The 26,878-nt window shown below is 36.4% G+C and overlaps 1 protein-coding gene across 1 annotated transcript in view; it reads right to left on the minus strand.

The window, feature by feature from the left end:
• Positions 1-17,490, minus strand: part of shank2b (SH3 and multiple ankyrin repeat domains 2b) — a 971,122-nt gene extending 953,632 nt beyond the window's left edge. Inside the window, exon 1 of the mRNA XM_028793812.2 lies at positions 17,235-17,490. The gene's annotated coding sequence lies outside the window, so the exon portion shown is untranslated. The remainder of the gene's footprint in view (positions 1-17,234) is intronic.
• Positions 17,491-26,878: the final 9,388 nt, after the last annotated feature.

The following is a 26,878-nucleotide window of genomic DNA, read 5'->3' on the forward strand; positions in this document are numbered from 1 at the left end:
TGCAAGTTGTGCTTCCCTTTGACTCTCCTCTGAAGAGTGATAGCATGGGATCCTCAAAGCAACTCTCAAAAGATCTGAAAACAAAGATTGTTCAGTATCATGGTTTAGGGGAAGGCTACAAAAAGCTATCTCAGAGGTTTAAACTGTCACTTTCAACTGTAAGGAATAGAATCAGGAAATGGAACGCCAAAGGCACAGTTGCTGTTAAACCCAGCAGGTCTGGCAGGACAAGAAAAATACAGGAGTGGCATATGCACAGGACTGTGAGAATGGTTACAGACAACCCACAGATCACCTCCAAAGACCTGCAAGAACATCTTGCTGCACATGGTGCATCTGTACATCGTTCTACAATTTAGCACAATTTGCACAAAGAACATTTTTTCACCTGTATTATTATCATTCTTTAATTTAATATTATTTATTGTATCAGTATGCTGCTGCTGAAGAATGTGAATTTCCCATTGGGATTAATAAAGTATCTATCTATCTATCTATCTATCTATCTATCTATCTGTATGGCAGGGTGATGAGAAAGAAGCCCTTTCTGCACTCACGCCACAAACAGAGTCGCTTGTTGTATGCAAATGCTCATTTAGACAAGCCAGATTCATTTTGGAACAAAGTGCTTTGGACTGATGAGACAAAATGAGTTATTTGGTCATAACAAAAAGCACTTTGCATGGCGGAAGAAGAACACCGCATTCCAAGAAAAACACCTGTTACCTACTATCAAATTTGGTGGAGGTTCCATCATGCTGTGGGGCTGTGTGGCTAGTTCAGGGACTGGGGCCCTTGTTAAAGTCAAGGGTCAGATGAATTCAACCCAAAATCAACAAATTCTTCAGGATAATGTTCAAGCATCAGTCACAAAGTTGAAGTTATGCAGGGGTTGGATATTCCAACAAGACAATGACCCAAAACACAGTTCGAAATCTACAAAGGTATTCATGCAGAGGGAGGAGTACAATGTTCTGGAATGGCCATTACAGTCCCCTCACTTGAATATCATCGAAAATCTATGGGATGATTTGAAGCAAGCTGTCCATGCTCGACAGCCATCAAATTTAATTGAACTGGAGAGATTTTGTATGGAAGAATGGTCAAAAATACCTCCATCCAGAATCCAGACACTCATCAAAACAACAACAACATTTATTTATATAGCACATTTTCATACAAACAGTAGCTCAAAGTGCTTTACATAATGAAGAGAAGAAAAATAAAAGACAAAATAAGAAATTAAAATAAGACAACATTAGTTAACATAGAAAGGAGTAAGGTCCGATGACCAAGGTGGACAGAAAAAACAAAAAAAAACTCCAGAAGGCTGGAGAAAAAAATAAAATCTGTAGGGGTTCCAGGCTATAAGGCTATAGGAGGCGTCTAGAGGCTGTTATATTTGCAAAAGGAGGCTCAACTAAGTATTGATGTAATATCTCTGTTGGGGTGCCCAAATTTATGCACCTGTCTAATTTTGTTATGATGCATATTGCATATTTTCTGTTAATCCAATAAACTTAATGTCACTGCTGAAATACTACTGTTTCCAGAAATAACTGCGCCCTCCAGTATTGGAAAAGCAATACAGCCCGTTTCCCAACCTTGGCCAAGGCAGCGATCAAGTACCTATCAGCACCTTGTACCAGTGTAGACTGTGAATGCCTTTTTTTCAGCTGTGTCAAATATAGTAAACAAAAAGAGAAATGGGCTTGCTGGTGAAAAGGAAGAAATGCTTCTTTTTGTTAAGAAAAACCTACCATTTGTACTTTTAAAGAAGCCAACTTCCTCCATACCAAACTCACTTGGCTCATTGTACCAGCCTCCATCTGCCAGTGGATCACAAACTTCTTGACAGATAGAAAGCAGCAAGTGAAACTTGGGAAAAATCACATCCAGCACAGGAACAGTCAGCACTGGCACCCCCAAGGGATGTGTCTTCTCCCCTCTGCTCTTCTCCCTCTACACAAATGACTGCATCTCAAGAGACCCCTGTGTTGCCCCCTCACACACTACTCAACAGCACTGTGTCTGCTGTGTAAAACTTTAGGTTTCTGGGATCCACAACTTCTCAGGATCTGAAGTGGGCACCAAACATAGACACAATTGTCAAAAAGGCCCAGCAGAGGTTGTATTTCCTGCGTCAGCTCAGAAAGTTCAACTTGCCTCAGGAGCTGCTCATCCAATTTTACTCTGCAGTAATTCATTCTGTTCTCTGCTCATCTATCATAGGCTGGTTTGGTTCAGTCACAAAACAGGACAGAAACAGACTACAACGGACAGTCAGTACTGCAGAAAAAATCATTGGTGCTGATCTGCCCTCCATTCAGGACTTATATAGATCTCGAGTCAGGAAACGTCATTGCAGATCCATCACACCCTGATCATAACCTTTTTCAACTACTTCCCTCTGGTAGGCGTTACAGGGCACTGTACGCCAAAACTACCAGACATATGAACAGTTTCTTCCCTCAGGCCATCACTCTCATGAACACTTAAGTCAATCTTACAGCATCAGAGACAATTTGTGTAATAAACCAGTCAACAACAGTGATCCACTGTACTGAACTGGTCTCCATGTGTACATAATGTAACTGCTTACCCATTTCATTATTCTATATTCCATAATCTGTGTTTATTCCAGTATCTCATCCCTTTTTTTTTTTTTTTTTTCTAAGCACACACAGAGCAAGGAAAAAACGGAGTCCAATTCCTTGTATGTGTATATATACTTGGCCAATAAAGTTGATTCTGATTCTTAAGCCCAGGGTTACTGTCCTCATTGTATGCTTTATTTTAGTTTTACTTAAAAGTAATATATGTCTGATTATAGCACAAAGAATATGCATTCATTTTTTTTGTTAATATACCCAATGCCATGTTATGTAATGGCATGGTGTCTTGATGTGCTTAAGTTACTCAGAATGGGTATGTTAAGCAGATTTTTGTACATGACCTGGAGTATTTTTTCTATAGAGATGAGCCATATCTTGCTCTTTTTCCCCCGCATAAAGTACTGGCTGCTTATATACCAAAGAACAGTTAATAAAAAGTTAATCTATGTTTCACATGCTACTGTTGTTTCTTTGATAATGCACAATATATTTTCAGCATACCTAAAACATTCATACCTGAATAAAAAAAAAAAAAATATCGGCCATTGGTTATCGGTATTGGCAAAGATGGACAAAAACATTGGTTATCAGTATCACCCAGAATTTCCATATCGGTGCATCACTAGTAATTGCCTAAAATCATTTTCTCATACAGAGATAATGACAATAATCTGAATATAAAACAAGTTAGACAATGTATGCATGATGTAATATTCAGATGCATTTGGTTGCTAAGTTAACTGATATGAAAGTTGGAGCATTTCACATTTTTTATTTACTTCACCCAACAGTCAGTTATTACATTTTTGTTTAGTAAATAGTTTAACAACAATGAGTCATACTCACAAGTAATAGCAATAATAGAATGCAATTATATGTGTTAAAGACTACATTAAATATGCTTTTTAAAAAACGGAGCACAAATAGGGTTGTGGTGGCTTGACAGCTTTCATATGCAGCAGATTGCAATTCAAGTGATATAAAAATGTTATGCTAGTGGTGGAGAGTCTGTGAATGTTGTTCAATTTTCTTAAAACATTTTTAAAAAGTATATCAAGAGGTGTATCCAATAACTACCAATGGAAAAATATCTATTAAAACAAAATGATCAATGATAGTAATAAAATCAGTATTGATATTAGCCTATGAAAGGAGAAAAACAACTGAAATAAATTCCCCATATAGCTATTAACATTAATTAATACACATTCATTTATTACAGTGGCATAAATAAGTAAGAACTTGGAAAAGAACTGATTTATTATATAGTAGACCCTGCGAAGTCGCGGTTCAGAGTTCGCGGCCTCAGTCATTCACTGATTTTTCCTTAGAACCTATCTAATAATTGTTAGCGGAAACCGCAAATATCCTCCGCAATTTTTATGGCTTTTTTCGTGGCAATACTGCACTGCAGAGCGAACGGGAAGCAACCGTAGAGGAAAACGTGACTTGGGATGGTGAAAGTAGCCAATAGAATTTGAAACTGCAACTCCCAGCAGTCCCTGCAGTGGTTCTGATTGGTTTTAGGCTGAGGGTGCTGGGGCTGTTGGGGGGTCAAAGGATGTCAGCGTGGCTTTTAAAAAGGGGGCCGGTGACCAAAAGCAAAAAAAAAAAAGTTTTTGTAATTTGTGTTTCAAGTTCCTTTATGTCTGCCTTCTCTTGGGTTACCTGTACTTATTCGTTTTGTCCTAGATCGTTTCGTGGTTGGCATCTGGATTGTCTGCCACCTGCCTGTGTAAATGAGGAATGCAGGTGGATTCATGGCCATCCTGCAAAGAAAGGAGCGCTCCTGAACCCGTCCACCCGTCTTCACCATCTCAGGAACTAGCGGTAGGACTATATTTACATTCCCATTTAACGTGCGGATCTCTAGACAATCTATTTTCATCATAACATTTCATCTGTTGCTGTTTTTCATGATTTACTATGTGTGTTTTGTTTGTGCTTTGTTGTATTTAATGTGTAATCGCCGTAAATTGTTGTTTTCATTTATTTCATTTGTTTTCATTACGTTCTTTATTTGCTGTTTGATTACCGGTTTGCTTTATTTTTGTCTCTGTGAGTCGGGCCAAGGCTGGGTGTGTCCCTGGAATCTCCACCTTAAAAATAAATAAATCGCGGTCTTCTCAACGGTGTAAATCTTAGCGGCACCAGACCACTACAGCACTATTCATTTCTCCTTGCTACTGATTGACTATGATGCATCTCCAGCTGAGTGTTCTTGTGTTTTCCGTTCTGTTCCTCTTAACCCGTAAACTGCCACAACAGGCTACAGTCGTTTCCTAGTGCCATGTGTGAGCATGCAGGAGCTGATCAGTCAGTGCCGTACATTCATTGAGCAGCCATCTCATGACCACTGCCAGCCCCTTGTGAGCAGGGGGGCTGAACGCACCCCTAGAAGACACGGACGCGCCTCAAAAAACTCCTCTTAAACAAAACGCTGATAGACTACCTTCACATTGTTCCCTTACTTGCTGGGCTTTCTTGTGGCTGCTCTGGTCGCATGATATTCTTCTCGCGAAACACTACGCTTACTTAAAAGCCTGAACAGCAACTGTCCTTTTTGGCTGATTGCTTTGTTTCTCTCTCCTCCCCCAGACATCCTCTGCTCCTGTTGGAGGTCCCGCTCCCGTTGTGCTCCCCTATGATGTTTGTCTATTCTTTAATCGAGAACTAACTGCATACTGAGCTCGTTTAACTTCTGAAAGAGACATGTTTGAATAAAGTTCCTGTCTCTACAATCTCCTGTGCTTCTGTGCAATTCTGTGACCCAAGCATGACACCCTGCAGCACTGCAGTCCTCACTGTCCCTGGGATTGAGCCGCTGCACTAGACTGGCCTGCAAGTATCAGCGCTTACCTCTGTGTGCTTGCGTGCAGCCAACTCGAGTGCAGTTGGCTCAGTGATTTACTGAATTTCATCCATGGTGTCAGTTGCACCTTGTACATATTGTTCCAGTAGTTTTTTAAATAGTTTTTACAGTTCATTAGCAGTGTGTAAAATTAACAGTATTGCAGTAATCGTGATGTTCTTTGCATGAAAAAAAATGTGTTCAATTAAAATTTCACTTTTTCTTTGTGAATTGTGACGTCTACTTAAAAAGTGCAGCAAAAAAGTATTTGGTGTACATGGATGCATTAACCCCCAAGTATGTAGCAGTTTAAGGGTTAAAGTCCCAAGATGCCGCCGAAAGGCCCGGCACCGTCTAAGGCTTCTGGCAATGAAAACACGCTTGCATGAATTACAGTACATATAGCGGTAACATCGGTATTTTACATTCTAGCACTGCGGGAGACATAGCAGTACAGTACTGTACAATAGACGGGCTTACCTTTACATTCTTTATTTTTAGGTAATGTAAATGCTGAAATTAAAGAATTTTGGTGGCATATTTAGGGTTTAAACTACAAAAATAGGCATTTTTTTAACCACATCCAAAATTTGCGGTTTTTCACAATTTGTGGGTGCTCTAGGAACGTAACCCCCACGAATTTTGGGGGTGTACTGTATAACCAGAATACAAATGGTAAACAATGGGCAAGAAGATCATGGGCTTGCCATGGCTGTTCATGTATATCTGGGAATAAAAGTTCAAGGATTGGGCACCAGATCAGGTTCTTAAAAGTCACTGAAGCCTCCCACATCCCAACGCCACTGTTCATTTTTAAACCCGTCCTACGTTTATATCAGTTAGAGTAGCTGCCCCTTTCCCGTGTTATTAATTAGTTCAAACACCATTTAAGAGCAGGATGAGAATGTCAGTTCTTTGCAATAATAATCTGCAATCAATTCAGTTCTATGGATAGATAGATAGATACTTTATTAATCCCAAGGGGAAATTCACATGTATGTGTGAACCATACATATGTATGGTTCCATAATTGCTTTCCCTTTCATTTATTTCCAGAGAAGTACCCTTTTTCTACTCTATTAGTCAACTTACCTAAAGCAGCAGGAGAAGGGTGCTTCTAGGTGAGCTGTTTGCATGTGCGTGCTCTGCTCACTGTTTGACTGAACTGCATTGGGCACCCAAACAGCTGTCAGATGAGTGAAAAAAAAATATTTAAAATATACAAGTTCAAGTAACCACTCTCAAAGTAAAACTGAAACAGTAAACTAATTCCTACTTGAAGTTCCACAGAAGGTTCCTCTGTTTTAATATTGATAACTCGACAAATTCTCCACTAATTTTCAATGGGAAATTGTGTCATTTTAAAACTTCATACAGCACAATCTGCTTGAGATATCTGAATGAAAATTGAAATATCTCAAGAAATTTCTTTGAAAAACAAGTTCGCCACATCTCAACAAAATTAGTCCACTGGGCAGTGTTGTTTTATGCAGACAGACGGACAGACAGACAGACATGGGCATTCACAATAGGTGCTTCCCTCATTATATGCAAGTGCACCTAAAAATGATGAGTGATGGAAAACTTGGCAACCACTGCAAGTTCATTTGAAAGCAGATGTGAGACAACTCAATCTAGATTTACAGATTACATATGTAAATCTGTTTTTATTTTGTTTTATCCTAATTGTCTGAGTTGTAATTTCAAGTTTCTGGAGCGTTCACATGGTATTTCCGACTCTACAACTCAAATTTACCATCTGTCTGTGAGTATGTGAATGCAGCAAAACAAAGCTATCCAGTAGCAGAGACTTAATGTCCTCAGGCGCATTGATTGATATGTGCCATACCTGTCTGAACCTTATATCCCAAGATCAGAAGTGCTCTTCAAGATGGGGAAAGTAACAAAGTCTAAATAGCTGGCTGCTTTAATTTAAAAGTTTGTGTCAACACAATGTACAGCTTTAAAGAATACATGGCTTTTAAGCGCAGTGTCAAAGAGTTACAGAAGAGAGAAGAAACAGATTGGTATGTGATAGAAATGAAATGTCACTTTTTCTGAAAAAACATTGGAAAAGCCTAGTTAGGCTAGATATTTATTTCAGTTGCCAAGAATTACAATTGTGCTTCAAGATTATTTTGTTTGTTTGTTTACAGAAATTCTTGCTTGTTAAAAGAGTTTGTGTTCAATGTCGGTTAAATGCTAAAAATACAAGTGTTCTTGTTAATTTTAATTATTAAATGCTATTCTTCCTTGAACAAAAAACACACGTTTCATTCACATTAGTTTATTGAATAAAAATGTAAAGCCTTGATATATGATTTTAAAAATATAGCATCATTTCTTATTAATAAATGTAACTTATCACCCTAAAGTATTCAAGAAGTATTTGGTATCGATATCAGCAACAAAAAAATGGTATTGGTGCATCCTTAGAGTAGATGAAACTGCCAGTTATGTTTTTAAAAAGGACTGTAAAGTTTTTCTTCAATGGTATGGGAAAGAGGGTAGTAAATCTGATATGACAAGAGAACATAACTATTTTCGAGATGAATAACCACAGCTGTAAGCTTTACAATCAAACCTGATAACTACATGAAGAGTACATTCACTTAGAAAATGACAATTATAGTTTTTCGAGGTCATGAAAAGTTTTACTCAATACCATATTATTTAAGAACATCCTAATTAGGTACCCTACAGGCTAATAAATAAAAAGGGAACAGAAAACCTCTCACTAGCTCCATATGGGCAAAACATTTAATCATTCAACTTAAAATCTTTCATCACTCTCATTTCACTTTTAAAATTGTCCAAAATGTATCCAGGGCTAGATTCAACCTGTGAACATTGCAATCCAGTTCCAGCCTCACTGTGCCACATGTTTTGGGGTGTGCACCAAATTAACATAATTCTGGACAAAAATCTTTGAATCCTATCAGACAGCCTTGGTGTCACAATCACTCCTAATCCATTAACAGCTATGTTTAGTGGACTCCCAGATTGGCTTGGAGTGAAGAAGAACAAATTGATTGTAATTGCCTATACCACACTACTAGCACATAGACTTATCCTGCTTAACTATAAGAATCCCAATCCACCTTTTATAAGTCATTGGGTAATTGATGTTCTGTACGAATTGAAAATGGAAAAAAAAAAATAATTCTCACTTAGATGATCTGTTCAAAGCTTGTTTGAAATATGGCAAGATCTAACTGATAACATTTTAGAATAAGCATTTATATCAGGGAAAAGGACATTCTCCCTTCTTCGTGTTTAAAGATTTGCTCTTGCTATTGGCTCTCCTCTCTTTGTCTGGGGTGGGGATTGTATTCTGTTTTGCCAAGTTCAGTTTGATTGTATGTAATGTTTCTAACTTATACAACAAAGAAAGTCTTGAAACGTTATTTTCTTCAAATAAATTTAAAATAAAAAAAAGAAAACCTCTCACTGAGGGGAAATTTTTAAAGCACTCTGAACCTGATGGAATACTTCATACACATATGAAAGAAACAAATGAGACTTTTTGTCAAAATTAATAAATAACATCATAAAAATTACTTTATAATGTAATCAACAATATGGATACAGCAAGTTTAAAACCTGTATGACAGAGTGCCTGCATGATAAGTGGGGCATAAATATAGCAAGGTAAAATGGTAGAGAGAATTTTTAAAATCTGAAGAACAGAAAAAAAAAAAAATCGCAAAAATCCCACACAGTTCAACATAATAAAGGGCAGGGGGTAAGATCCTGGAACTTATTAAAGACAAACATAGAATATTAGGCACCTGTTAATGGTATTTTAAATTTTTAATTATAGCACACATTTAGAAATAAACCTATGTAACCAGTCTATCAGTTCTGCTAATATATCTAACTTTAAGCACCTTGCAGTTAACATAGCTGACAAGTTACAATGAACAAAGGAGTCAGAAATAATAGTGAGATGGATTGCTGGCTAATCGAAACAACACTTATACCTGATAAGGAATCCTAGTTTGTACATTCATTCCCAGAATGTAATCAGTCTAAAGTTGTGGTAAATTAAAATCAAGATGTTTTCAACTAAGTGGCTATTACTATCTGCAGTTAGTCTACAATGGCATTGAAATGAGCTTCTCACTCATTCCAAAATTAAAATTTACTAGTTGTGACTTGAAAACACAAACACTGGCTTGGCTTAGTTTATGACATAGTTATGAAGGCTGACATATACAATATAGTTATCTAATGTTCACCTTGGTTTGGTTTAACCTTTCTGTTACCTAAAACCAGAAATTTGGAGACAAAATCATGGAAGTAACTTTGGGAAAAGCTCCCTGATTGTAGGGATGCGGCCCCTTTTATTTCCACCCAGATGTGCTCCAGGTGCCTGATGACGTCCTTCCGGCAACACTTCCTGGTGTGGCGGAAGTGCTGCCCTTGTACCCGGAAGCACTCTGGGCATCGCTGGAAGGATCTTCCTCCACCTTCCCAGGTGTGGCGGAAGTGCATGTTTCCCAGGATCCACGACACTCAGAGCACCCCCTGGCGGTAACCACGGGCCCAGTGGGCTTGAGCCTCCTTGCTCCTTTCCCATGGTCCCCTCAACATCCAGGGCGGTTGCCCCCTCGTGGCCCGGGGGACGTATTAGCACACCTCCCAGTTCTTCCAGGCGTCCCGCCTGGGTCTGACCCCCAGCCTCCTGTGACAACAGGTTGAAATGTAAATGCATCCCTTGACCAATGATATTTTCCTTCCTCTAATCAATCATTTTGTGATACAAAATCCATAGTGAATTATGCATAGTATATACAGAGTGCAGTTACAGTACAATAAAACAATTATGAATTGAAGGCTATACATGATCTAATAATTAATACAATTTCCATTTATGTGACAAAGCTTGCTTTATTATTTTGAGGCTAAAGAACAGATTGCTTACTTAAAAGTGTGCTACACATGTTATATATAGACAGTGCAGTCACTGCCACTGTGATTACTTGTTATTTCTTCAACCAAATTATTAGAGGCCAATTCTAGCTTTTAATTCATGTCATATTTAATTATCAGTCTAGTGTCTTTTGTCATTCCATAGAATGCTGAGCACTGTTTCTCTACCCAACTAGGAAAAACAGGCATGGAACATGAATGGATCAATGTACTACTCTCACACCATTTTCTAATTAAATTTAACAATCAACTTTCTTGTTAACACTCTGCATTCTTAAAAACTTCTAAATGTCTTATTTTAACTAATACTGAGTGACATGTTCTAAACATGGATGTTTAGACCATTACTACAAAATATATTTTTAACCATATGATCAAGGAACTAATTTCATAACAAACACTGTAAGAGGAATTAAATAATCTTAAGTAACACGAAAACTAATCATTTTCAGTGAATAAAACACAAATTCTTTAATAAATGTCTTAGAAAAGAACAACAGACCCTTCTGTGGAGTTTATAAACTGTGGCATTAAATCTAAAAACAATATCTAAAGGCTCTTCTGCGACCAGTTTCTTTATCCATAAAATGCTATACAGGCTTGATCTTGAGAATGTATCGAAAGACCAGGAGCACAAAGAAGTTTTGCGCATAAACCATTTAAAACTTTATATGAAAAAAGTATTTTTAGAATGTCTCAGAATTAAATAAGAATAAGTTATCATTTTTTCTGCAGTGTTTTGAATTACATATGGTGGAGTACGTGAAAAATTTAAACAACCTGACCATAAAGCATTATAATAGTCAATTCTGGTTGATGCTAATAAGTGGGCTTCCTCTTCTAAAATACTTCAGATTAAGATGTCACCACAATATTGTTTTTTTTTCTAAAATGTTATATCTGCGTTAAACCTATATTCCGCAAGGATAGGGGCAATATTCTGGCCTATTAAATAAGAGTTTTTGTATTGCCTTATTAGAAAGTATTTCATTAACATTCAAATAATATGTTTGGATATATTACATAGCAGTGCCCTTCCCTAGCACTTACAGTGTACTTAATATGAAACTAACATAGTAAATATTAATCATTAGTGCTAATACAAAAGTTCTTAATGTTATTTCATATCTGACTGAATATTTCACTATACTACCATTCACTGTCCATTCACTGTTCATTGTGAAACTGAATAGTTACACTGCATAGGTAGTCACAACGTAATTATTATTTATATTAAAATTGAACTGAATGAATAATTATTGTATTAGGAAACATGACTGAACACAATGTTTATACACAAATTCACCCTAAAAGACATACATTACTTTGTTGAGAATTGGTCCGTTAGGTCAGAAATGTAAAGTTTCCAATTGCATAGTAAGCATTATTTAATCAGAGCTGCATCCCTCGGTCCTTATTTGGAATACTAATTCAAAGAATAGCCTGGCTATAAAGCTGTATTTTGCCTTTTGTTATCTTCAAAGACAGGCTGTGGGCTGTGTTCTGGGTGTTTTGTGGTATCTGAGAATGCCAGAATCCCTCTTAGTTACCTTTAAGATAACTTTGTCCAAAAGGTTATCAAAGTGTATAATCGAATTAGAACACTTGGTTTTCAAAGTTATTCAAAGTGTCTACTCTTGAAACAAGAACTATGTGCAAGATAATCCTTGCAAGAAGTACCTTAATCATTGCCATTTTCACTTTAAAATATTCACTAAAAATTGTGTCATTTTAAATAAAAAAGGAAAGCAAAGTTAAGACAGTGAATATAACCTTATGATAAAGATGGCACACAACTCAATTTGACATTGTCTTAATTGTAAACTCCATCCATCCATCCATTTTCCAACCCGCTGAATCCGAACACAGGGTCACGGGGGTCCGCTGGAGCCAATCCCAGCCAACACAGGGCACAAGGCAGGAAACAATCCTGGGCAGGGTGCCAACCCACCGCAGGACACACACAAACACACCCTCACACCAAGCACACACTAGGGCCAATTTAGAATCGCCAATCCACCTAACCTGCATGTCTTTGGACTGTGGGAGGAAACCGGAGCGCCCGGAGGAAACCCACGCAGACACGGGGAGAACATGCAAACTCCACGCAGGGAGGACCCGGGAATCGAACCCAGGTCCCCAGATCTCCCAACTGCGAGGCAGCAGCACTACCCACTGCGCCACCATGCCACCCTAATTGTAAACTCTCCTCAGAAATTAAATTTAAAAATAATGAACTCATTCACAGTTTAAAGTTTGACTAAGAAACAGTTTGCATTAAATGCCTGTGGCGAGTGAGAATATTCATGACCAAGTTTCTGACAAACTACCACATTGGAGTTTAAATATGTCAAAGGTCTACAGATGTTTCCCAATTTTCAAGTAATATAGGATTCTTTTTCATTAAAGGAACATTTAAGATGAACTATTAAGCAATAAAACATGCTGAATGCCTCCTGGTAAGGGATAAGTAAAATAAGTACAATCACAGTCACAAACTTCCTTTACTAATTTTTTTTTTTTAACTCAAGAATGTGATCTTATTTTAAAATAACCTCAAAGAAACGAATAAAAGTGTTTAAAGGGCACCGAATAATCTAAAGGGCATGATCTTAATTAAAATAAAAAATGCAAAATAAAACCTAATGAAAGTAATTTGCATCATGCAGCATTATTATTGTGGCAAATTAAATCCACATTTGTCGCAACACAAAACAAAAGGCCTGCTTTTGATTGACAGTTTCACCTAATTTAAACTCAATAATTGCAAGTGCAGATCTTTGCTAGCAGTTAAATGCTATAAAAATGGCATGCAAATATCCACTTTATCAAAGTCAATCTGCATGTATTATGATGAGACAGATGTGTGTGCTTCTAATCTAATCATTCTTAATGAAGACTTTTTTTGGCGCAGTAGTTTTGGGTTATTTTTCTTTTCTTTCAAGCACCTGTGATGACAAGACCAAATCACTTCTTAAATCATCACATCACTGACTGAAGAATGTTTTACAATGCACACTATGACTTGCTACCATTCATGTATACAGTATAGTAAGAGTACATACTGCATTAGACCTATACAAAGACATTTTGGGATGCCGTTAGAAAAAGGGCACATCAATTACACATTTAACCTTTAAATTGTGACTTCTTTTTGGTACCAACTGAAAGAAGCACCAAATAAATTAGATAAATGTAGGATATGGAATGTTACCAGAATGAATACATAGCTGAATTCACTTTTTGATCTACACATTTTTGCTACCTGAAATTGTGTTTTTTACAATGCAAAAGCCCAAGGTAATATAACTTGAACATCAAATGTAAACTGTTTATTGAAATAGCTATACATTTCAACGACTAATGAATGAAACAAACTGTCAAAGTAAATGCATTTAAATGAGAAAAAAATAGTAAGAAAATAATAATAGTTCCTACTCCTCAAATTGGAAGATCAATTTCTGAAATGTTTACAAATGAAGGTTTAATTAAAGTTTCTGAATCCTGGTCTCTCATGTTTATTCCCTTAATCTAGAACTAGTGTTCATGAATGGAGTATGAAAACACATCTGGAAATTATGACTAATCAACCGCTAACCAGTATTTTCTACATAACAGGAAGTCATTTTGTACCCTAATATGAACTGAATTTAATTACTGCAATAAACAAAATTAATATAGACCTGTGCACTTTATGAAAGAAGACGAAAATAATCTTGGTGCGGAATAATCTTGGGTGTTGCAAGAACTCTTACAAGGCATCAAAAGAAATAAAGAGTTCTCTAAAACAGTTTAACTGTGGCTTAAAGAAGGCTACATCACTTTCACTTTGCTTTCACTTGCATGTGTTAAGTCAGCTACACTACATCATTTTTAAATTGAAACAATTATATGCTCTGTGCTTAAATGTGTGCTTTTCATTTAGGTTGTACATTCCCATCTAATAATCTTTTATCATAATCTATGAGTACCAATTATGAAAAAATTAGGTCTATAAAAATTAATTTTAAGCACATGACAAAGATTAGGCATTATCTTTTGTTGAGGGGCAAAGGATGCCCAGAAACCTCCAACACCCCCCACCCCCCTTTATCGACAAATGCTTCCTGTTAAATAATTGGCTGATGATAAACTGACTGAATATGTAAGAAAGTCTTATTTACATAGAGCTGCTGTGAAAAAAAAAATAAACCAACAGAAGTGTTTGCCCAAACTTAATACACATCCTTAACCTGTCAAAATTAATTTTCTTATATAAAAACACTGTCATGCTATTTTTTAAGAAATGTATTTTTATGTTAAATTTATGTTACAAAATCTGACAAAACCCATTCTGTTTCATACTCCCTTAAATTGACTATGAACTCTTTATGTACAGTGATTGCCTTTCATGATTATGTTTTTTCACCTGTTCATATTAACTAATAAATTACATAAAATGTATACATCAGGTGACACTGACATTTTCTCAAAAAATATAAAAACTTTGATTACTAATAAACATAGAATATTCCAAATGTAGAAGGTTTATCACACATTCTGCATGAAGACAAATTATATACTGTTCTATCTTTCATTAACAAAAGACCCATAATGATTTCAAGTATTTCTGTGATTTCTAACCAAGCCAAATAAAATTATTTTACATAAAGGCTCTCAAGTCACATTTCAGGTAAGGAGCTATAGCTCAATTGTTGATCCATTTTCAAACGGTCTCAATCCAGTTCAGAACCACTAGGGCTAGCATCAGACGTAAGGCAGAAACCAACCCTGGACTCAACACCAGCTAACAATGAAAAATATTAATCAAAAATGAATTTGTGCAAATGTTATATCCTGTTTTCCTGAGCAATGATTTGTTTTCCCCAAAACAAATATCTATTAACAAAATGATTTCCAAATTGGCATCATAAAACTGGAATTACTAGGAGTTTTAATTTCCATATGAGAAGAATATGTGATGATACATATATGTAGAATATTCAAAACAAAGAATTTGTCAGGTCGAATGCAACTGTCAGAAACCATGATATTTAATCTATTTCCATTAGGTAGGAAGGCAGTCGTCACAGTGATTTCTTTGCAGTTATGACTCCCATTTCTTACATGCCTTTTTTATCAAAAAGATCCCTCATTTACTTTTACAGTCATGGCCAAATAAACTAACAGGATGAAGGTGTCCTGTTTATTTTTATTTGATGAACATTTACTGCCTCACTTGCTAAAACATAACCATTTTAAACACAGTCTAGGAAAACAGCTTTAAGGCTGGGTTTGTCCAGCCTGATTAGAAAAGACACATTCAAATCATGCACCAAACACTGGCATCCGATTAATTATTTTTGTAAAAGCAAGCTTCCATCTTTATCGAAAACTACTGTACTTAACTTTAATAGTATGCTTCTGGTTACAAAAGATGAACTTGGCTTCCCGAAAGTTGTGTAGCATGCAGCCACTTTGATTTATCTTCAGAAGTCCGTTAAGTCTAGAGGGTTAACTAACCCCACGAGTCCACACTGACAAAATACATTACCCCTTTGGTAATTTAAATCATGCACAAAAAGCACTCATTCTCCAAAAACCACTACTGTATCATTTAGAATCTTAATATATTTATCTTCTGTGCACACTTCCAGTAGTATAATGAAAAGTTTGCTTTAACCGGAAACATTCCTCAAATGTAGCGTGTTATGTTCAGAAAAACTTTCTACTTTACTTTGTTTCCTTTGGTTGTGTTTTGTGTTTTTCCAATAAAAATAAAAAGGCAGGTATTAGTCGAATGATTGTAGCAACATGTTGTGAAAACAACTTTTGGAGTGCTAGTGCAAGTGACATAAGAGATACCCAAATCAATGTTGCCCTTTGTCTCACTCGAACTCAAATACTGGCGCAAAGAAAGACAAACGATTGGGACACTTATAAGCAATTATCAAGGAAAGCAGCATGAACACAGAGAACCTAAGAAAGTGCCTTGAATTAGCCTTCAGACTAACCATCTTACAGCTGAAACTATTTCACTCATTCAGTTCATTCATCATGTCAGCAAACCAACTCTGCACCGGCACTGGTACGTCCAAGGTACACACATACCCGGACAATTTAGAGTTGGCATTTACGTTAAACTGCGCATCACTGGGTCATGACAGTAAGCGGGTGTATATCCAGAGAAATCCACGTAAACATTTTTGCAGGTTCTATAAAGGCAACACCTAGACCAGTACTTTGAGCCGGGATAATGGGGTACGTGAGACAGCAGCGCTAACAGCTGCGGCACTATCAATTTACCCGCAGCAACTTGTGATCTTCCAAGTTCTTTATGCTGTCGAGGGAAATTCAATCTCATACTCAAATAGGCAAACATTAGCACGAGGTACCAAAATCGAGACAAAGAGTTAAAAAAATATTTTTTTTCTTGTTGGGTAATTAAAATGCATTAATTCTAAATAAAACGCGCACGCTGAGAACATGTAACCAAATTATGTGTATTCAGAGAGTTGTGGCAGCTCAGCCCAGAGTTTAAGTGCAAAGTTGTTACATTCTGTCACCTGCGGAAAGGACGCACGTGTGCGCAGCTTTTGCTAAAATTTGAATTAAAACTTCAACGCCCCGAAAGTTGCGCCTGCAAAAGGGACGCACCCGTGTGACTTTATTTCGCAATTTAACACCTGGCATACCTGTTCTGAACATATGTAGAGCGAAAGTCGTTTAATGCACAGGATTCGTAAATAAAAGCATTCAGCGACAATGGAAAGGCAATGACGGTCTCTTCAGTATTTCGGTCGGTTCTCGAGCTCGCCGCCTCTAATGCGCGTCTATAGTAGCTCGCTGCTTACCTTCTTCTTTCTCTGTCTTTTTCTCTACCGCGTCATCTCAAACAAGAAAATAAACGTGAAGAAAAGCCAGAGCGCAGTCGGGTACAGGTACAACACTCCAAATCGGATGCAACTTCCTCTTGGCAGTAGTGTCAGTCAATTAAAGGTTGTGGAGAGGAGCGTGCGTTTAATGGTCCGAAGATCGGAAGCGAAGCGAGACCCCCCTCCAGCAAGAAGTGGACTTGTAGTAACAGTCAGTGGCCACTCGACGTTGTGCGCGCACGCTTCTTTCAGACAGTAGTGGTAAGAAGTGGGGGAGGTGGAGTGGGGAGGAGGATAAGGACAGCATATGCTGCCTATTTACATTTGGGAGTGCACACCTGGCGGCGGGATCGAGTCCGACCTGGCAAAGCAATGGAACGTGCGTGTGCACCTGACTCACCGCCGATTCCCTGAAACCAGTTAGCGGCGCGCTCACTTTGTGTTTCACGCGATGTGCCGGGCGTGTCCGTTATAAACGGGTAACGGGGAGGCTCCTTGAAGAAAAAATGCGCTATAACAACCAAAACTACAGTTGTTGCCTCAATTTACATTTACTTCTTTATATTCCATAAATGTTGTTGGCAGGACTGCCCTTCGTCTGGAGTTCTCAGTATGCCGGTTCACGTTAAGTCAAAAAGTTTTATAATGGGTTATTAGCATTACATAGGCGTAGAGAAAATACCGAAAGAATTGCTGGTCAGAAATTTAAATAAAGGTTTAGCTATGTTATGTTATATCCTATATACACTCAAATGATTCTTGGGTTATGTTGCTATCGAGCAAGTAACGTAAATTGATTCTACTGCAGCTGAGTATGTTTCTATTGCTGGTGTAACTAACATACATTTCTTGGGTGTTGTATTAAGAAGTATAATTTATGTACAAATCATATAAAGGATTTCATTATCCACAGAAATACTGTCAATCCTATGTTATATTGCCTTTACCTTAATACCTTAGGTTGACATTACTCAAACACGTTTTTTAAGCTTTAAAAGATATTTGGATACATTTGCAATACTACTCTAGGTAAAAGTTTGCTTATAGTGAAGACTAATAATAATGAGTATAAGCAGTGGTTAACATAAACAATGATAACGTATACATTGAAGTCATATTTAAAGTTGATAACACAATTACAAAACAGAGAAAACAATTCATTTCAGAAAATGTACATAAATAGATAATCCAATAAAGTAAACATATGTTAACATAGTATTTTTTTTTGCTCTTTATTTCGCCTTATATGATCTCTCGTATTAGGAATTTGTTAGTTTTCACATACCCCTTGGGGTCAGAGCGCAGGGTCAGCCCATTGTACAGTGCCCCCTGGAGCAATTACAGGTTAAGGGTCTTGCTCAAGGGTCCAGCAGAGTAGGATCTCTTTTGGCAGTGACGGGGATTTGAACCAGCAACCTTCTGGATACCAGCACAGATCCTTAGCCTCAGAGCCACCACTCCACCCCATATGTGGAAAAGTAAAAACAATACCAATGAAGCAATAGAGCAAAAATAAATGAAACACCAAAAAGATACAACGAAAATAAACATAAATGCAGAAATATAAAGATGTCAGCAAAGGAACAGGTGCAATGATAAGAAAATCAAGGATAAGGCAGACAATGATGAGAATTGTTTTGCACAGCCTTGAAGAAGAATGCTTTCAGCTCATGAAATGCATTGGCCTAAACCTCTTTTTGCAACAAAGTCAGGGGACATTCTGATCTCACAAGATGTTATACAGTAGGTTTACCAGACATCCCATTTTTTCCTGGACAGTGCTGTTATTACACATTGAGATCTGGTTTTGTTTTGGTTTTTTTTTTAAGGGGAGAAACTACAATATCCACCAACAAACCAACAGCTCTTCGACCTAATCTGAGTTTCTGTGTCTACCATGCTGACTGGAATAATGACTTGTGTCCTGTTTTAGAACAATGAAAATGTTTTCAACCTATGACATAACTGATCTGGAAAGGATATATAAAATGTATATATTTAACTTTTTCATATAAATTTTCCATATATTTTTTCACTTCTATTTTGGTCATTTTTTTCTTTTGCATTTGATTAGATTACATAAAATTTATTAATCCCAAGGGAAAATTCAGATGCATACAGGAGTAGAAATATAAAAACAATTGTTTATTAAAAATTATTTAAAATTCATTTAGGAAGTTTGAAAAGTATTTAAGTCCTAAACATTAATACTTTGTTGAAAAATCCTTTGTTGCAATATCAGCCTTAATTCTTTTGGGGTAAGTATGAGCCATTCTACACCAGTTCCCCATTCTTCTTGACAACATTTATAGGTTGGTGGGATGGCACCTCTGGACAGCAGTTTTCAAATAGTGCCATAGTTACTCAGTAGGGTTAAGATCAGGGCTTCGACTTGGCCATTCCAAAACATTCACCTGTCTGTTTTTTGAGCCATTCCAGTGTTGCAATGGCCTTATGCTTAGGGTAATGTTGAAAAATTAATCTTCTTCCGAGCCATAGGGTCATAGCAGACTGGAACAAGTTCTCTTGAACTATTGTCCAGTATTTGTGCCCATCAGTTGTTTCTATAACTCTGACAAGACTCCCAGGCGCAGCACATGAAAGCATCCACATAGCATGATGCTGCCACCACAATATTACATTTTAGGTATGGTGTGTCTTGAGGAATTGGTAATGTTAGTTTTATGCCACACATCCAGTAACTCTTTGTAGTCTGGACAAAAAGTTCTATTTTGGTCTTATCTGACCATAAAACCTTTGCCCACAGCTCAACTGGCTCTTTGTAATGCTTTGTAGCAAATGCTATACTTGCTTTCATGTGGACCTTGAATGGCTTCCTTCTTGCAACCCCCCAGCAGAGGCCTGTTATATGGAGAGCTCTTGAAATTGTTGACCCTTGCATCTGCACTTCAGTTTCAGCCAAAGAGCATTGAAGACATCTGAGAGAGACGGTTGGATTTTTAATTGCCTCACTAACCAGTTGACATCTTGCTCGATTTTATTGCTTTGATGTTTAGTTTTGAGGGACAGCCTGTTCAAGTAAGACTCTAGATGCTGTAATGAACCTTCCACTTTCTGAGGAAGGATCCAAAAGTGCCTAATGGGACATTCAAATTCTTCACTATTTTTTTGTAACCCTTTCCTGCCTAGTGAATTTGAATGACTTTCTTTCTCACATCAGCAGAATGCTCCTTTGTCTCCATTTTTGTAGTGATTGTCCAACAAAGGCTATGTCCCTTACAAAGGGTGCTTTTTATATCCAGAGAGATAAAGGACTCACAATTAGTACCTAGTTATGTTTAATTATGGTCAAATGACTGTCACCTTTGTGTCATTTGTGATTAATTTGCCATATACTGTATGTAAACCTGGAGCTTCCCAAAATACAGAGGTTTAAATATAAACATAACTTTTTTCTTCTTCAGTTAAATATCTACAGAAAATGCTTTTTTCAGCTTTGGAAATGTACTGTTAAAGCATAAGAGTTCACATTAAAAATACCGAATGGATAAATATGTGTATAAATCTTTTGTTATGCAGAAAATGATGATGACTTTCAAGGAGGTTGAATACTTTTGCACAGCAACGTATGTTCATTTTTATTATATCTTTTCAGTGTTTCGTGTATTTTTGCACTGTAGCGTCATTTTTTTAAAAAAAATTCTAATCTACTATATTCTCATATGTTTACTTTATTGGATTTTAATGATTTACAAGATTTATGCACATTTCATGAAATATATTGTTTTCTCTATATTTTTTAATTTTGTTGCCTACTTTAAATATATGACTTTAATGTATATATTATTATCACTGTTTATGTTAACCCCTGCGTATTGTCATTATTAGTCAAATTTGTAATAAAACAAATATTTTTTAAATTGATTTAACTGAATATGAGCTTGTTTTTTTTTTTGGTTTTACATATTTTTTAATGCAACTGACATTATTTTGTTGACTGACACAATAACTCAGTTCATTTACATTTAAAGAAAGCAACCTGACCCTGTTGACACAGAATCACTAGTCATATTACAATGTCACACAGCAGTATTGCCAAGTGGACATGTCCCCCCAAATTAAGTGATTTGTTTTCATATTGTCCAGTGGGAAAATGGATATGGGTGGAGTGCATAATGTTTGCACTGTTTTTCAATTATTTGTCTTTGCAAAAAATGCCTTAACCTTTGGTATTTGTATTAAGGGACACCCCTTTTATTAATAAGTTGTTTTTTTTTTTTTGCCAAAGATTAGTATAGTTATAGAGTATTTCTTTAATAACTTGACAAAAGTATTGCACACCCTTCATAATAAGAGCATGTTTTCTTTTTCAAGTGACAACAGGAGGTTATGTAATGTATTAATTTTTCCATCTGGCGTAACTGTAATTTGCGATCATATTTAATATTATAAAATGTTGGTCATCAAATGAGTAGATGATATCAGATGATTTGCCAACTTACTATGTGGAAAAAAATCTAAAAACAAAGGGTTATTTTTTGGATTTACTTAATTGATGGGAAGTTGTTATATAATGGAAAGTATGGAATCAACTCATTTGAATTCTGTTACATTAACATTTATTAATTCAATTTAACAAAACTGTTTTAGCAGTAGGGCGGCACGGTGGCGCAGTGGGTAGCGCTGCTGCCTTGCAGTTGGGAGATCTGGGGACCTGGGTTCGATTCCCGGGTCCTCCCTGCGTGGAGTTTGCATGTTCTCCCCGTGTCTGCGGGGGTTTCCTCCGGGCGCTCCGGTTTCCTTCCAAAGACATGCAGGTTAGGTGGATTGACGATTCTAAATTGGCCTTAGGGTGTGTGGGTGTGTTTGTGTGTGTCCTGCGGTGGGTTGGCACCCTGCCCAGGATTGTTTCCTGCCTTGTGCCCTGTGTTGGCTGGGATTGGCTCCAGCAGACCCCCGTGACCCTGTGTTCAGATTCAGCGGGTTGGAAAATGGATGGATGGATGGATGTTTTAGCAGTAATCATTTAAAATAATTTTGAATAACTCAAATAAATTATGATAACCTTATTTTTTTACTATAGTTAGAGTAATTTATTTGGCCAGTGTTAGATTAATCACATGAATTGAAATGAGTTTGCATTACTTGGTTTATTTACAGTACATGGAATTTTTACACATTTGAATTCAGTTCCTGCAGCAAATACTTTTTTTTTTGAGAACAGCATATACTTTGTAGCATTTGGGAAGGCAGAAGACTCTTTGACAATTTTTCGTGAATAGAATATCAATGAGAAAAAGAACAATGCAAGGTTTCTCATAGCAATTTGAGTACTGTTTAAAATGGAATTATGTAACACTGATACTAAGAACTGTGCACATGATATCACTTTGTTTGCAACCACTTTAAAAGAGGGTTTCATGGACCTTACTTACATGAAATGGTCACCACTTAGGTGATTATGCCTGTTCAAGACAATCTGTTGTGTCATATGTACTGTATATACACCATATTGCCTCACTTGGCCTCCCATTCATGGAGTCTAGTTTAGTTTTCGTGATGGTCTCCATTTACGTGGAGTTGACTTGTGCTACAGTCCCCAAAGATAACCTCATACTGGCATAATATCAAAGGAGACTGTCCTGCAGTGGTTGCCCGTCTTGCCCATTAGATTGATAGTAAAAGGAGGTTTAATAATTAGATGGATATACGTGTGAAATTCAGTATGGTAGGCTGAACTGCTGCTTTACATGTTCTAGAAGCCTGTCTCAGCAACCATCAGGCACAAGGCAGGAAACTATCTTAGATTTCCAGGTTAGTCACAGGTTTTGCACATTCTCTCCAAATCCATGTAGCGTTCTCACAGTATATTTTAATTTTCCTTTTTTATCCAACCATGTGCAAATTAGACTAACTTGGAATTTGTTATCCAAAGTATAATGTGTGAGTTTGCCTTTGATGGACTGGTACCCTGTCCAAGCATTGTTTTGCCTTGTGCAATTTAAATAGTAAATACAATGATGGTTTGCATACTGAAGTGTAGTATACATCTGGGTGAACAATATACACAGCAGTTTCCAAAAACATTTCTCTTCTTAATTTACTATATAACTAAATATTTACACATAAAAAGATCAAAGATACCATCATTTTTTCTTAAATAAATACATTTTGTAAGGCTATAATTCTTCTAGTACTGAGCTAAGCAGTACATATGTGACAAATCAAAGTCTGATTTTTGTTCTGTCCAAAATCAAAAATTAGTAAGATTTATTTGTTTATATTATATTACACAGTTCACAGACCAAAAAATTGTATTTAACTTTTGGAGACAGAAGTCAATAGATCCAACTACTCAAGGAAATATTGTCCCACTCAGTGTAACAATTTATGAAAATGAGGAACATTACAAATTACAGTATATAACTTACAGTAATATTGGGTTTCATAGTGGAACGCCATTCAATCCCTGTTCTTGTGGAGTTTGGATGGCTTTCTTTGTTTGAGAATCTAAATTAACAAGGACCTAAGTTCTAAATAGGATTGTTGAAAGATTATTTAAAATAAAGTGCATTTTAAACTTGTTATGCTATATTTTTCATATTGCTTAAATACCTGGAGTATTTTTAATGTGCTTTTGATGAAGACATTTTATGTTGATTTTTGAAGTATGTGAGGCTCTTTATCCTTTGCTTATTGATGTATTTAATGATTTTTTGTGTAGTATGACAAAATAAAACAAAAAAAAAAACAAAGTTAAGCTTTGAAAAACACTCAGTTTCAGAAGGCACTTTCCAAAAATACAATTCGCATATAAACAAGAAGATAAATTTCAGATCCTGATTGTTCAAATTAGTGGTAAATGATCAAAGATCTCAAAATACATAACTTATTTAACAAAAAAAAAATGCACCAAATGTGCACAGATTGAGAAGACAAATAAATAACAAAAGTCCAGATGTTTGTAATAGGTTTAGAATAAGCTACCAAGATAAAAAGGTTGTCTAGGATGTTTATATTTACAGTTTTGAGTGTTTTTGGATTTGAGTCAGTGCCATATAGGAGAATGAAAGGGAATGGAAGCAGGAGAGAATAAACACTAATATTATTAAAAATGCAAAAGATAACCTTAAAATTGCTATCCAACAAGCAACAAGCCAAAATAAAAATCTTCAACACACTAACAATTGCTTGTATTAATGCTAGAAGTGGTAAAAATATACAAAAGGAATTGGCTATATATGTAGCTGTACATTAATAGGATCTTATAGCAGTAACCAAAGCTTGACTAAATCAGAAGGGTGATGATGCGTATAATATAAGGGGAAACATATTATTTAGGAATGACAAACAAAACTGAAAAAGTGTTGAGGGGTGGCCATTTATGAAAGAGAAGATGTACAGTATATATTTTAAATGAGTAATCAGCCACATCTTGTATGTGGGCTCAACTAAAAAAACAGCAAGAATAAAGGTCTGATGAAATTTGGAATTTGTTATAGAAAATGCTATAGAAAAATCTTCCATCCATCCATCCATTGTCCAACCCATTATATCCTAACTACAGGGTCACAGGGGTCTGCTGGAGCCAATTCCAGCCAACACAGGGAGTAAGGCAGGAAACAAACCCTGGGCAGGGCACCAGCCCACCATAGTAGAAAAATCTTATAAAATGTTATAGAATTATAGTTTCAGTATGTTTTTAATAGTATAAAAAAACAAGTTTACATGTTATAGTAATGTTGGGCTTTATTTACCCAAATGCAGTATTATGTCAAACAGTGGAGCACGGAAAAGGAAATCGTAAAAGTTTTATAAATCAGTATTTGAAAATGCGTATTAGAAACAAAGCTAGTCTAGATTTTTAATTTGGGAACAGACCATGAAAGAAGGGCATCACAATGCTTCTACTTTGCAGCTTCTAAGCATGTGGTGTTAGAAAAAGTACAATAGGGATATCTGGCATAAGGCAACCAAACACTTGTAGTAATATGACCTAGCTGTCACCTTAGAGCAGAAATTAAAAGTAATGTTAAGTGAGATTACATTATTAAACAGGTTAGTTTTATCCTGCTGATAATGCATTGTCTTAATTAAAATCTTGCATGTTACAAGAGGAACAGCTAGGACAGATATTAATTCTACCAGGCAATCCCCTCACTGGCTCCATCACAATGTCCCATTAACTACTACATTGATTATCCTAAAGTTAGTACATAATATCATAATTTCAAGCAAATTTACTTATAGCCCAGGTCATGGTGTTTTTTTTTTTGCATTATATTTTTCAAGATTTATATAATTGGTTTATTTTGTTTAATTAGCTATGTTCTGATTACAAATTGTCTTCTTTTCCTTGTTAATTATTTCATTACCTCTTAATAACTATTATTATGTAGCTATCTGTAACTAAACTGGAGTGTAGCTGACTTTTTTTTTTATAAATTGATACTGTGAGAAGGATTGGGCAAAAGAATATGCAGCTTTTGAAAGTGGAACAATTGGATAATGGTATAGGAGTATTAAGAAAGTCTGCGGTGGGTTGGCACCCTGCCCAGGATTGTTTCCTGCCTTGTGCCCCGTGTTGGCTGGGATTGGCTCCAGCAGACCCCCGTGACCCTGTGTTCGGATTCAGCGGGTTGGCCAATGGATGGATGGATGGTATTAAGAAAGCCCAGTGGAAAAGAATTATGCCACCAGACGGCTATTGCCACCTGCAGTTTTTGAGGACTGGAGGGTCAGATGAGCTAGGTTCACCGCATAAGGCTGGTTGATGTAATGTGCATGTAGACCATCAGGAATTGTCCCACGTTTCCTTTTTTATCAGGGTGTGTGGTGGAGTCAGATTGTTTTGTTACCCTTTGGGGACTGGAATTTGATCACACTGCTAAAATGATATGAGAGTTATGTAAGCATCTCAACCAGTGTCAAAAAGCAACAAAAAAATTACTAAATTTCAGCTCACCTAATAAACCAAACCAATTATAGTTTTCACTGTGAAAAACATCTCCAAAGTGAAAAAAGGAAATTCAGCGGGTTGGAAAATGGATGGATGGATGGATGGATGCAATAAAATCCTTTTCAATTACCTGTGACATGAGGCTACATCTTCTTTAGAATATTTTTTATTAGCCCTGGGACCTTTTCTATAAAACACTGGCTGCAGCAGGATAGGATAAAGACATTTTCAGGTTCATCATTAAATGGAGTCTAATAGGTCACACGCTGAGTCAGAGATAAGTGGATGATGAATACTGCAATGAGCTCTATTTGTAAACAGGCAATACACAGCTCATTAATTTGGTTTGCCAACCCGCATGTATTTTTTGGGAGTGTTATCACATTTTATAAAAAATCAGATACATCTGTTTTGGCTCTGTATATCAAGAGTAATCAATAAATAAAGTCTCAGAAAAATTCAAACAGAAATCAACAAAGTGAAACATTAGCACATGACTGAATATTCTGAGGTATCTTGTAGAAAGTTCTTCATAAATTTTGCTGGTGTAGCCTCTTCTGTATACATTTCAGCTCCTGTGTTTGATTAGAAAAGATTTTAATTTATATCAAATAAGAATAATACACGTACACAAAGTGGCTCCAGCTGCCTCATGTTTAGCACTGGATAACCAGGTTATGAAAATAGATGGGTGGAATTTTGG

This window comes from Erpetoichthys calabaricus, chromosome 2, assembly GCF_900747795.2.
Source record: "Erpetoichthys calabaricus chromosome 2, fErpCal1.3, whole genome shotgun sequence".
NCBI classification, from domain to species: Eukaryota; Metazoa; Chordata; class Cladistia; order Polypteriformes; family Polypteridae; genus Erpetoichthys; species Erpetoichthys calabaricus.